This window comes from Phoxinus phoxinus (genome assembly GCF_949152265.1).
Source record: "Phoxinus phoxinus genome assembly, chromosome: 14".
Lineage (NCBI taxonomy): Eukaryota > Metazoa > Chordata > Actinopteri > Cypriniformes > Leuciscidae > Phoxinus > Phoxinus phoxinus.
Genome location: NC_136889.1, coordinates 52,848 through 67,409, shown reverse-complemented (window position 1 = coordinate 67,409; position 14,562 = coordinate 52,848).

Sequence of the window (14,562 nt, the reverse complement as noted above, 5' to 3'; positions counted from 1 at the left end):
ACTGGGCCACATTTGCAGCATTATATGTGGGCCACTTTTGGCTCACATCCAGATGAGCCAGTGCTCACTGTGCCATATCTTTGCCAAAACTGGCCCAGATATGTTTTAAGATAACTGGCCCACATTTGCAGCATTATATGTGGGCCACTTTTGGCTCACATCCAGATGAGCCAGTGCTCACTGTGCCATATCTTTGCCAAAACTGGCCCAGATATGTTTTAAGATAACTGGCCCACATTTGCAGCATTATATGTGGGCCACTTTTGGCTCACATCCAGATGAGCCAGTGCCACTGTGCCACATCTTTGCCAAAACTGGCCCAGATATGTTTTAAGATAACTGGGCCACATTTGCAGCATCATATGTGGGCCACTTTTGGCTCATATCCAGATGAGCCAGTGCCACTGTGCCACATCTTTGCCAAAACTGGCCCAGATATATTTTAAGATAACTGGCCCACATTTGCAGCATTATATGTGGGCCACTTTTGGCTCACATCCAGATGAGCCAGTGCTCACTGTGCCACATATTTGCCAAAACTGGCCCAGATATGTTTTAAGATAACTGGGCCACATTTGCAGCATTATATGTGGGCCACTTTTGGCTCACATCCAGATGAGCCAGTGCTCACTGTGCCACATCTTTGCCCAAACTGGCCCAGATATGTTTTAAGATAACTGGGCCACATTTGCAGCATTATATGTGGGACACTTTTGGCTCACATCCAGATGAGCCAGTGCTCACTGTGCCACATCTTTGCCAAAACTGGCCCAGATATGTTTTAAGATAACTGGCCCACATTTGCAGCATTATATGTGGGCCACTTTTGGCTCACATCCAGATGAGCCAGTGCCACTGTGCCACATCTTTGCCAAAACTGGCCCAGATATGTTTTAAGATAACTGGCCCACATTTGCAGCATTATATGTGGGCCACTTTTGGCTCACATCCAGATGAGCCAGTGCCACTGTGCCACATCTTTGCCAAAACTACCCCAGATATGTTTTAAGATAACTGGCCCACATTTGCAGCATTATATGTGGGCCACTTTTGGCTCATATTCAGATGAGCCAGTGCCACTGTGCCACATCTTTGCCAAAACTGGCCCAGATATGTTTTAAGATAACTGGCCCACATTTGCAGCATTATATGTGGGCCACTTTTGGCTCACATCCAGATGAGCCAGTGCTCACTGTGCCATATCTTTGCCAAAACTGGCCCAGATATGTTTTAAGATAACTGGGCCACATTTGCAGCATTATTTGTGGGCCACTTTTGGCTCACATCCAGATGAGCCAGTGCTCACTGTGCCACATCTTTGCCAAAACTGGCCCAGATATGTTTTAAGATAACTGGGCCACATTTGCAGCATTATATGTGGGCCACTTTTGGCTCATATCCAGATGAGCCAGTGCTCACTGTGCCATATCTTTGCCAAAACTGGCCCAGATATGTTTTAAGATAACTGGCCCACATTTGCAGCATTATATGTGGGCCACTTTTGGCTCACATCCAGATGAGCCAGTGCTCACTGTGCCACATATTTGCCAAAACTGGCCCAGATATGTTTTAAGATAACTGGGCCACATTTGCAGCATTATATGTGGGCCACTTTTGGCTCACATCCAGATGAGCCAGTGCTCACTGTGCCATATCTTTGCCAAAACTGGCCCAGATATGTTTTAAGATAACTGGCCCACATTTGCAGCATTATTTGTGGGCCACTTTTGGTTCACATCCACATGAGCCAGTGCTCACTGTGCCACATCTTTGCCCAAACTGGCCCAGATATGTTTTAAGATAACTGGCCCACATTTGCAGCATTATATGTGGGCCACTTTTGGCTCACATCCAGATGAGCCAGTGCTCACTGTGCCACATCTTTGCCCAAACTGGCCCAGATATGTTTTAAGATAACTGGGCCACATTTGCAGCATTATATGTGGGCCACTTTTGGCTCACATCCAGATGAGCCAGTGCTCACTGTGCCATATCTTTGCCAAAACTGGCCCAGATATGTTTTAAGATAACTGGCCCACATTTGCAGCATTATATGTGGGCCACTTTTGGCTCACATCCAGATGAGCCAGTGCTCACTGTGCCATATCTTTGCCAAAACTGGCCCAGATATGTTTTAAGATAACTGGCCCACATTTGCAGCATTATATGTGGGCCACTTTTGGCTCACATCCAGATGAGCCAGTGCCACTGTGCCACATCTTTGCCAAAACTGGCCCAGATATGTTTTAAGATAACTGGGCCACATTTGCAGCATCATATGTGGGCCACTTTTGGCTCATATCCAGATGAGCCAGTGCCACTGTGCCACATCTTTGCCAAAACTGGCCCAGATATGTTTTAAGATAACTGGGCCACATTTGCAGCATTATATGTGGGCCACTTTTGGCTCATATCCAGATGAGCCAGTGCCACTGTGCCACATCTTTGCCAAAACTGGCCCAGATATGTTTTAAGATAACTGGCCCACATTTGCTGCATTATATGTGGGCCACTTTTGGCTCACATCCAGATGAGCCAGTGCTCACTGTGCCATATCTTTGCCAAAACTGGCCCAGATATGTTTTAAGATAACTGGCCCACATTTGCAGCATTATATGTGGGCCACTTTTGGCTCACATCCAGATGAGCCAGTGCTCACTGTGCCATATCTTTGCCAAAACTGGCCCAGATATGTTTTAAGATAACTGGGCCACATTTGCTGCATTATATGTGGGCCACTTTTGGCTCACATCCAGATGAGCCAGTGCCACTGTGCCACATCTTTGCCAAAACTGGCCCAGATATGTTTTAAAATAACTGGGCCACATTTGCTGCATTATATGTGGGCCACTTTTGGCTCATATTCAGATGAGCCAGTGCTCACTGTGACACATCTTTGCCAAAACTGGCCCAGATATGTTTTAAGATAACTGGGCCACATTTGCTGCATTATATGTGGGCAACTTTTGGCTCATATCCAGATGAGCCAGTGCCACTGTGCCACATCTTTGCCAAAACTGGCCCAGATATGTTTTAAGATAACTGGGCCACATTTGCTGCATTATATGTGGGCCACTTTTGGCTCATATTCAGATGAGCCAGTGCCACTGTGCCACATCTTTGCCAAAACTGGCCCAAATATGTTTTAAGATAACTGGGCCACATTTGCAGCATCATATGTGGGCCACTTTTGGCTCATATCCAGATGAGCCAGTGCCACTGTGCCACATCTTTGCCAAAACTGGCCCAGATATGTTTAAGATAACTGGGCCACATTTGCAGCATCATATGTGGGCCACTTTTGGCTCATATCCAGATGAGCCAGTGCCACTGTGCCACATCTTTGCCAAAACTGGCCCAGATATGTTTTAAGATAACTGGGCCACATTTGCAGCATTATATGTGGGCCACTTTTGGCTCATATCCAGATGAGCCAGTGCCACTGTGCCACATCTTTGCCAAAACTGGCCCAGATATGTTTTAAGATAACTGGGCCACATTTGCTGCATTATATGTGGGCCATATTTGGTTTACATCCAGAGTAGTCATTGTTGATTGTGCCACGTTTTTGCCATAGGTGGCCCACATTTGGTTTGTGATATTTGGGCCATAATCATTATCTATCATATGGGCCACTTTAGGCTCACATTCAGATTACACATTGCCACGAGTGCCGCATCTTTGCCTAAAAAGGCCCACATGTGATTTTAAATATTTGGGCCATATTTGCCATTTTACATGTGGGCCACTTTAGGCTCAGATACATTTGGTCCGGGCCATAAGAATGCCTGCAGTGCCGCATCATTGCCTGAAGTGGCCCACATCCGTCTGCTATCTGGGGTAGCTACCTAAAAAATATATATATATATAAAAAAGCTGTGAGCATGCTGATATCAAGAAGAAACCAGGGCTGCATGATTGTGGGAATACATTTTAGATTTCTGGTGAATTTTTTTTTTTAAATTTACAAAATACACACACACACACACACACACACACACACACACACACACACACACACACATATATATATATATATATATATATATATATATATATATATATATATATATATATATATACATACATATATATATATTTGTTGTGCCTTGTAGGCATATACCTGCACTGCAAAAAATGATTTTCTTACTTAGTATTTTTGTTTTGTTTCCAGTCCAAATATCTAAAAATTATTAAATCAAGAAGCATTTACTAGAGAAGTAAAATGACATAAGAAATTCTATTTTGTTTTAAGATAAAAAATATAGTAATTTAAGTAATTTTTGCTTAAAACGAGCAAAATTATCTGCCAATGGGGTAAGCAAAAAAATCTGAATTCGAATAGAAAACAAGAAAAAAAATCTTAATTCAAATGTTTTAAGCAAAAATTACTTAAATTACTTTCTTTTTATCTTAAAACAAAATAGAATTTCTTATGTCATTTTACTTCTCTAGTAAACACTTCTTGGTTTAAGAATTTTTAGATATTTGGACTGGAAACAAAACAAAAATACTAACTAAGAAAGTATTTTTTGCAGCAGGGCTGAATCAAATAATAAGAACAGTATAGCAGGCATAGTTAAAAAGGAACACTTCAGTAACACTACACTAGAGAAAAACATATTGATTATCATATGTTACTTCAAATGTTTACATCGATATGACGTTATGAAATGAGATTGGAGTAAAATCATGGTTTGCTTTTCAAACGCACGTCGCGCGACTGCGTTTTCAAACTCTCACAGCGCGTGCAGGGGACATTCACTGAAGCATCGAGCAACAGTTCAATGGCAATATGAAGTTTATGCAACAATAACACTAACTAATATAATTCAGGAGTATTTCTTACCTTAAAATCGTTCTTGTCTTCAAATCGCGATCTTCTTCTTCAGATGTAAACCCAATAATCTCACAGCATGTCTTCCAAACTCGACGACTGAAGAGGACTGATAAAGTTTGCCGCTTTGTTGTTGAGGTAATGGGGGCGTTCGCGCGACACATGGACGATTTGCATCTCTATATGTTTTGCGCGTGTGGGTGTGGTCACATTAAAACTAATGAGGAAGGGTTAGAGAAACTGAATATCTTGTTGGTTTTATACAAATTACTTAAACAGAGAATATTTGTTTTCGTTTTGAATCAGATAATTTAAAACTACACACTTAAATGATTATAAATATATAGAGCTCACAAATGTGTGACAAGTATTCGCTGAGTTTTTTAAATGTTTAGAGACGTGCTCAAGAAAAAAAAGTTCACGAGACGGAGAGGCAGAAAGCACACCCTGTTTAATTTCTTTATTTTACAAAAGCACAACGTTTTGTTTTGATTGTAAGTGGACACATACAAAAGTAGACATCTCACAGATTCTTTTTTCATTTTTATTAAGTCTGTATGACCACAAATGACGGAGTATTTTAAGTTTATTCAGCTGCTATGTGAAAAAAAACGCGCAAATCACGCCGGCGTGATTGCCGACCCCAGGGGGTTAATAAATGAATTGCACAAAAGTGAACAGAAAATAATGTCTGGTGAGTCGCATAGACCAGGGGTGCCCAACCCTGCTCCTGTCTGTCCTGCACAGTTCATCTCCAACCCTAATCAAACTCACCTGTCTTTCCAAGATCGACTCTTGTTTTTCCTCGAGAACGATCCCTCTCGCGTTTTCTCTTTTTTGCCTCCTCAGAAGCAGTTTTAAACTTTTTCCTTGCCTCAGCCATGGCCAGGAGTCGAGCAGGCGGAAAAATAGTAGCAAAAGCGTTAGCTCCTTGAGCATATCAGAGCTTGTGGTCACGTGACGGTCGTAAAGTGATTAGTTCTCCAGGCATTCTCCAGGTCACATGACCTGGCCAAAGACGGTGCGTCTTCTCCAAACTTACATAGGCGGTATTTCAAGAGGGCAGCCCCGCTCGGAGCATTGATAGTGTCAAGCGCTGTATACTGGCCTGAGCAATCATTTAAAATAACTCATATGCTTGAACTCTTTAGGTAATTTTCAGGCCCTGTAAAGATTTAACCAGAGCAAATGGAACGAGTTAGTGAGAGGAGGCGTGTGTGTGTGTGTGTGTGTGTGTGTGTGTGTGTGTGTGTGTGTGTGTGTGTGTGTGTGTGTGTGTGTGTGTGTGTGTGTGTGTGTGTGTGTGTGTGTGAAAATGTATATTTTTGACAACACTAACAAGAAGTGTTCGGATACGGCACTGTAAAGTTTAAAATGTAATTCTGCAAAGTTCATCTTTACCTGCCATCCGTTACACAACACACTGAAATGAAGATGATGGCCGTGATGTTTCCAGCATCTCTTTCATAGAGACAGAAGAGATGTAATTCTGACAGCTAGTGTAATTATGTCAAAGAATTTTAGTTACTCTAGTCACACAGTCCACCCACATAATGCTGTATTCATAATTCATCAACTCATTTGCATGTCTTTCATGGTATTCACATATTTCCAAGATGAGCTTTAAAAAGAGTCGTTAGCCTGAGCATTGCATTCAACTCACTCTCTCAGATGATGTGCTGAGAATCTCTTTTAATAAGATCATCACGTTTTATTTATTATTCTTTTGATTGTGGGAAGTATTATTTATACGCTTTCACTGGTAAACCGCTCAGGAGAGTTGTTCTTCCGCCTAAATTAAAGAAAGATAAAAGTTCACTATCATTTCCTGAGTGTATTATATTTAGGTTTAGCGAACAGTGTTGAACCATTACTCCAGCCAAAAGCAATTACTCAGAACCAAACATGTCCTGTGCCGTGCGTCATCTGTCTGATGCTCGTCTGTCTCTTCTGTCGTTCGTCTCTTCTGTCGTCCGTCTCTTCTGTCTGATGCTCGTTCGTCTCTTCTGTCTGATGCTCGTCTGTCTCTTCTGTCGTTCGTCTCTTCTGTCGTCCGTCTCTTCTGTCTGATGCTCGTTCGTCTCTTCTGTCGTCCGTCTCTTCTGTCTGATGCTCGTCTGTCTCTTCTGTCGTTCGTCTCTTCTGTCGTCCGTCTCTTCTGTCTGATGCTCGTTCGTCTCTTCTGTCTGATGCTCATCCGTCTCTTTTGTCTGATGCTCGTTCGTCTCTTCTGTCGTCCGTCTCTTCTGTCTGATGCTCGTCTGTCTCTTCTGTCGTTCGTCTCTTCTGTCGTCCGTCTCTTCTGTCTGATGCTCGTTCATCTCTTCTGTCTGATGCTCGTCCATCTCTTCTGTCTGATGCTCGTTCGTCTCTTCTGTCTGATGCTCATTCGTCTCTTCTATCTGATGCTCGTTCGTCTCTTCTATCTGATGCTCGTCCGTCTCTTCTATCTGATGCTCGTCCGTCTCTTCTGTCTGATGCTCGTCCGTCTCTTCTGTCTGATGGACGTTCGTCTCTTCTGTCTGATGCTCGTCCGTCTCTTCTGTCTGATGCTCGTCCGTCTCTTCTATCTGATGCTCGTCCGTCTCTTCTGTCTGATGGACGTTCGTCTCTTCTGTCTGATGCTCGTTCGTCTCTTCTGTCTGATGCTCGTCCGTCTCTTCTGTCTGATGGACGTTCGTCTCTTCTGTCTGATGCTCGTTCGTCTCTTCTGTCTGATGCTCGTTCGTCTCTTCTGTCTGATGCTCGTCCGTCTCTTCTGTCTGATGCTCGTTCGTCTCTTCTGTCTGATGGACGTTCGTCTCTTCTGTCTGATGCTCGTCCGCCTCTTCTGTCTGATGCTCGTTCGTCTCTTCTGTCTGATGCTCGTCCGTCTCTTCTGTCTGATGGACGTTCGTCTCTTCTGTCTGATGCTCGTTCGTCTCTTCTGTCTGATGCTCGTCCGTCTCTTCTGTCTGATGGACGTTCGTCTCTTCTGTCTGATGCTCGTCCGCCTCTTCTGTCTGATGCTCGTTCGTCTCTTCTGTCTGATGCTCTTCCGTCTCTTCTGTCTGATGCTCGTCCGCCTCTTCTGTCTGATGCTCGTCCATATCTTCTGTCTGATGCTCGTTCGTCTCTTCTGTCTGATGCTCGTTCGTCTCTTCTGTCTGATGCTCGTCCGCCTCTTCTGTCTGATGCTCGTCTGTCTCTTCTGTCTGATGCTCGTCTGTCTCTTCTGTCTGATGCTCGTTCGTCTCTTCTGTCTGATGCTCGTCCGTCTCTTCTGTCTGATGCTCGTCCGTCTCTTCTGTCTGATGCTCGTCCGTCTCTTCTGTCTGATGCTAGTTCGTCTCTTCTGTCAATGCTCGTTCGTCTCTTCTGTCTGATGCTCGTCCGTCTCTTCTGTCTGATGCTCGTTCGTCTCTTCTGTCTGATGCTCGTTCGTCTCTTCTGTCTGATGCTCGTCCGTCTCTTCTGTCTGATGCTCGTCTGTCTCTTCTGTCTGATGCTCGTCCGTCTCTTCTGTCTGATGCTCGTCCGTCTCTTCTGTCTGATGCTCGTCCGCCTCTTTTGTCTGATGCTCGTTCGTCTCTTCTGTCTGTTACTCGTCTGTCTCTTCTGTCTGATGCTCGTTCGTCTCTTCTGTCTGATCCTCGTCCGTCTCTTCTGTCTGATGCTCGTTCGTCTCTTCTGTCTGATGCTCGTCCGTCTCTTTTGTCTGATGCTCGTCCGTCTCTTCTGTCTGATGCTCTTCTGTCTGATGCTCGTCCGTCTCTTTTGTCTGATGCTCTTCTGTCTGATGCTCGTCCGTCTCTTTTGTCTGATGCTCGTCCGTCTCTTCTGTCTGATGCTCTTCTGTCTGATGCTCGTTCGTTTCTTCTGTCTGATGCTCGTCCGTCTCTTCTGTCTGATGCTCGTCCGTCTCTTCTGTCTGATGCTCGTTCGTCTCTTCTGTCTGATGCTCGTTCGTCTCTTCTGTCTGATGCTCGTCCGCCTCTTCTGTCTGATGCTCGTTCGTCTCTTCTCTCTGATGCTCGTCCGTCTCTTCTGTCTGATGCTCGTCCGTCTCTTCTGTCTGATGCTCGTTCGTCTCTTCTGTCTGATGCTCGTTCATCTCTTCTGTCTGATGCTCTTCTGTCTGATGCTCGTCCGTCTCTTCTGTCTGATGCTCGTCCGTCTCTTCTGTCTGATGCTCGTCCGTCTCTTCTGTCTGATGCTCTTCTGTCTGATGCTCGTCCGTCTCTTTTGTCTGATGCTCGTCCGTCTCTTCTGTCTGATGCTCGTCCGTCTCTTCTGTCTGATGCTCTTCTGTCTGATGCTCGTCTGTCTGATGCTCGTCCGTCTCTTCTGTCTGATGCTCGTCCGTCTCTTTTGTCTGATGCTCGTTCATCTCTTCTGTCTGATGCTCGTTCGTCTCTTCTGTCTGATGCTCGTCCGTCTCTTCTGTCTGATACTCGTCCGTCTCTTCTGTCTGATGCTCGTTCATCTCTTCTGTCTGATGCTCTTCTGTCTGATGCTCGTCTGTCTCTTCAGAGAACTTGCTTCCTATATTATTGTTAGAATATACAAACAGGTCAACCTGTTTTCAGACACATTTTAGCTGACGCATTTAAGCGTGCAGTATATAATGTAGTAGATTTACATTCAATCTTTTTTATGATCTGGAATGTAGTAAATTCTCATCTGATTGGTTGGCTTTATGTAACTTCCATGAGTAATGCTCCAAAACAATCAGTGATTTTTATCAGTCCATGAAAACCAAGTAGTTTACAACACACCAGGTTGGCAGAGAAAGTGCTAAAAATAGTCTTTGGTTATTCTGAAATAATCAGTATTTTTTTTCTGATCCGTTCCGCCACTTGAACTATTTTTCTGTGTTCGTATTTACATTTATTCATTTTCTATTTTAGAACAATCTAAATGGCAAGTAAAACAACATCAAAGTGTTTGACCGCTTTAAGGGTATCCTCCTGTCTAGGCGTTTCTCAGAATAAGCAGCAAGACGGGACCGTTTGACATTTAGTCAGAAGTCTGGCGATGCAGGACTCGGCTTTAAGGACTGTCCTTGGTCGGGCCGTTCATTGATTGTCAGTCTGACAATGGTGAGAGAGTTATTTCTTTGTGCAGTGAAGGTTAAAGGTTTAGCTCCGGGTGCAGCGGCTTCCCTTTGGGTTTTCAGACAGGCACTGTATCATCGCAGGCCATTAAAGACTCGCTGAAGAACCAGGGAAGGGCTAAAGATCAGAAGAAGCCAAAACGATCAACTCCCCAGGTTTCAATACGCTTTAGACAAACCCACTGGTCTACACTAAATGGATAAGACGTCATTTCACTAGGGCTTTGTTTATATAACACGGCTAAAGGAAAACATCGGAGCTTTACACTTTTAAGCCTCGGACTGAGAAAGATATACTGGACTTTATTCAGGTCGGAAATCCTGTGTAAATGCTGCCGTAAACACGACAAGGTTTTCTCTTTTTCTTGCATTCATGTCTGTTTATTTATTTAGCTGACACATTTATCAAAACCTCTTACAAATGTGGAACATCACCAGCAGTTTATAACACAAGAGCAGCAATACTCACAGTGCTGCAATGCCAATTTTCAAAAGTAATCTGGAGTAAAAGAATCTAGAGTAGAAGTGACATTTTTTCTTCATATTAACCTGCATCGGCTGGTCACATGATCTCAACATGGTGGATTTCATGACCACCATGTCGCCACACACACACATTATGAGGACTCTCCATAGGCGTAATGGTTTTTATACTGTACAAACTGTATATTCTCTCCCCTTGCACTGCCCCTAACCCTAAACCTGCCCATCACAGGAAACATTCTGCATTTTGACATTGTTTTTTTTATGTTTTTTTAAGCTATTTGAATTACGAGGACTCATGAAATGTCCTCATAAACCACGTTTAAGTTGTAATACCAGTGTAATACGCATGTCATTATACAAATTTGTGTCCCCACACACACATTTTTGATACAACAGTTAAATGTATACAACATTACTGTAATATTAGGTGACTTACATTTTAGACTCACAATATTTCTTTTGCTCTTTTTGGCCAATGAAATGCACTGCAGAATCGTTGTGCGTCTCCGAGCAACACAGTGATGTTTGGTTTCTGAAGGACTCCCGAGCGCGACTCAAACCTGTGAGTGCTCCTCCTGAGATAAGGGAGCTTTACCTGCTCAGATCTCACTAGCTGGCCTCCGTCACATCTGCATCTGCTTAAACAATCTTATCAGGTTAGTACACCTTTAATAAGTGTGTTGACATGTACAACTGGCATGAGTTTTGCAAATGAACTGCAGAAATCCTGTTTGGTTATAGCAAGGGTTAGGGTTTAATGACTCTTTCATTCTATATTTAAGACAGATTCATGCAGAACATTGTGTACGTGCTGCATCTTCTAGCATCGGTTTATATATAAATTCTATTTTTACATTTCATTTCTCGTATGTCACAAATACTAATTACCATCTACTGTTGGTAGAGTACAAGTGCAATGATAAAAAACGTTTGGATTGCTTCGTATTTTAGTTACAGTTTTTCTAAATTGCTAAAACACATTTCTTGAAACATCACTCACTTTCTCAAAACCTTAAACACAAAACCAAATCTTCAAACTACATTCAGAGAAGATCTGACTCTTCTGGCAAAGTCAAACAATCGCCTCAAAACCATTTAATCTGTGCTCAAAATCAAACAATGCTTCCAGAACATACACACATCAGTCAAAATATAAACACAAAGATCATTCATTACATAGACACTACATTCAGAGCATGACGTTACAGAAAAAAAGTACATTGTAACAAAGTAAACAAATTGTGGAATTACGTAAAAAAGTATAGTAATCATAACTTACAATAATAAGGTGAATCCTCCTGGTTCACCACTTATAAATCTTACTCCTCTCCCTCTTGTATTGTTTCATTCATTGTTGGTATCAGCTTTCAGTGCAACATCTTGAGTCAGTTTTGGCTCTGAACTGACTTGTATTTTGTACAGTTGGTTTGATCACATCTTCAGAAATAAGCATGAACGATTTTGAGTCCTTGCGTGTAAACGATGACAACTGTGTTGTAGTTGTGTTTAACTTTTGCCTGCATGTGTTTAGCGTTTTGAAACATAAGTTGCATCACAGTGCGAAATTTGTTGTAGTGAGTGAGAATGTGTTTCTGTCAGGACCACTATCGTCAAATATGATTGACAATTAGCATACAGTTAGGATTGGCGGTCTGGTTCTGTTCAGATATCATTAATTCAATATTTTAATGTAATACATTATTTGAGAATTGAGTCTGATTCAAAGGGAATGAGAATGCCCTCCTGACTGATGAGAGGTGGAGCTGGGGAGGGAGGAGGTCATCAGCTCCTGAGAAACGCGATAGCTGTTGATAATACTAATAAAATGTATAATTTATTAATTACTTAATGCTCACTTCATCTTCAAGATGTGTACTCTTATCTAATGCAATAATGCAAGTTAATTAAGCACAAGCTAAACTTAAAAACAGCACAAACCCCCACGGAGATGCTGATGTTCTCCGTGTATTTCAGTATTGCATTAACAGAGCTTTTTTTTATAGTGATTAACATTTCTCTCTGTATAAATTAGATTGTTTACAGCTGTCATATTTGCTGTAGATTAACAAGAACAGTGGGGTTTTTGTGGTGCATGTTTATTTATGTCAAGCCTAATAGCTGTATCATTCAACCCAGCCAGTAATATGAGTGATGTGTGACTGTTAATGACAGTATGGATGAGGGAAACACAAAGCAATGAAGATAAAGTGAACTGTCTTTGATGTGATTTGCAGGTGTCTGGAGCCCAGAGGGGAAAAACATAAATAAATTACATCCGTTTTGTGAATCGGCCCTGGAGTCAGCAAGAACGCAGGAAGATGGCAAATTTACATCACCAAAGACAATTTGTACATGGAGCATAACAGCAAAAATAGGCTCATAAATCACATTAGCTGCGGCCCTGAGTGCCATCGATTACCTCACGGCACAATGAATGGGGACATTAAAGCCTCTGGTCCCTAAACATCCACATCAGGAGCCTCTGTACGGGATATACGAGGCCAGGACCCCCCCGAGACGAGAAGGAGAAGAGGGAACATCAGATAAGACCGGTCTGAGAAAGTCAAAACACTTTCATTCTGTTAATTAGGGGATCTGAATCTAAAAGAAAGACAGAAAGAAAGAAAGAAAGAAAGAAAGAAAGAAAGAAAGAAAGAAAGAAAGAAAGAAAGAGAAAGAAAGAAAGAAAGTCCAGCTGTGTATATCATTCTGATACTGAAGTGTTTCTGGACACTGATTCATGCACAGTGTGCTTGTTAGTTGCTGATGTATTTTTAATTCACACACTTCTTTCTGTGTTCTGTCTTGCTTTTAAAACAACCCACTGAGTTTTGATTTATTGAGCACAATCCAGGAAGGATTTCACTATTCCCACAGAAAAACATTAGCCTCTGCCTGGAGCGCCGACACACAGTCATAATTAAACCGCGATAAATCAGACGCTAAGAGACGAGCCCCCCCGAGCTGACACATTTTTTTTCACCAGCTAATAGTTTGTGGGAGTTTCAGATGGAAGGCGTTCCACCCTCAGTGCAGCTAAAATGCTTTATCATCACTCGAGTTCATGTCTGCGTGTCGTAGGACAGTATCCAGATCAGTGATGCGCGGGTCAATGTATAAACAACCCGCACCCGACCGACGTTTTCAACTAACCCGCCCGCAACTCGGACCGCAAAAAAAAAGAAATAAAATATTGTACCCGACCCGCTTCCTGACCCGCGTTTTTTAAAACGCTTTTCTAATGCTCATCGTAGCGTCATTGGGCCATAGACGGAGGAACTAGGGGTGCGCATTTTTCTGAATGCTGTATGATATCGCCTAGTGTTTTGTAATAAAGGCTTGATTTTTTTCATTTATTTCGTTTAATTTTCTTAACAATTAAGATGCTGCATGTGTTTATCCAGTCTAATCGAAGTGTGCGTCTCTCCCCCGACTTTCCCAACAAAACCCCCCCCGCCCCCTCACAGCAAATAGGCTACATAAAACTGACATTACTGAGCTATATGCGTTTAAAAGTAGCCTATTAAAATTGCACAATGGCATTGCTCAGTTCAACGTGTTGGGAAATCGGGCATTTTGTCCCGCGTCAGCTTTTATTCAAAAGTTAATAACGCGCTCAACATTCAGGTAAATAAGGATTTCCCACTGTCATCTGCAGACTGAGCTCGTGCGTCATCCTCGCGCATTCAGCCAATAAAGTGTAGACCTATGTATTTCATAGAACATTGTGTCTAGTAGGCTACTATATAAATGACAAAGGTTTAATTAGCATCTTTATTTCAAACGACCCGACCGACCACGACCCGAATATCATTACAAATATTTTTGGATGACTCGTAACCGCGGGTGACCGCAGGCACCCGCTCATTTTGGATCAACCCGCGCATCACTGATCCAGATATACTGCACAGCAGTCGTTGTCGACCCGCATGCTTTGAATGAGGGAAACCATTTCCATCCGTTCTGTACCGGGCTGAAGACATCACTCTGTTCCAGAGCCTGCTGAACTGCCTTGCTTTCTATAAGCAACTCCTTTCCAAGTAGGCTCCCAACGGGAATGATCTGATTAATGACTGATTTGGAACACTCGACAACAGCGCGTTGCATCATACAAATAGCACTTCTCATGTGAAGATTGCTGCAC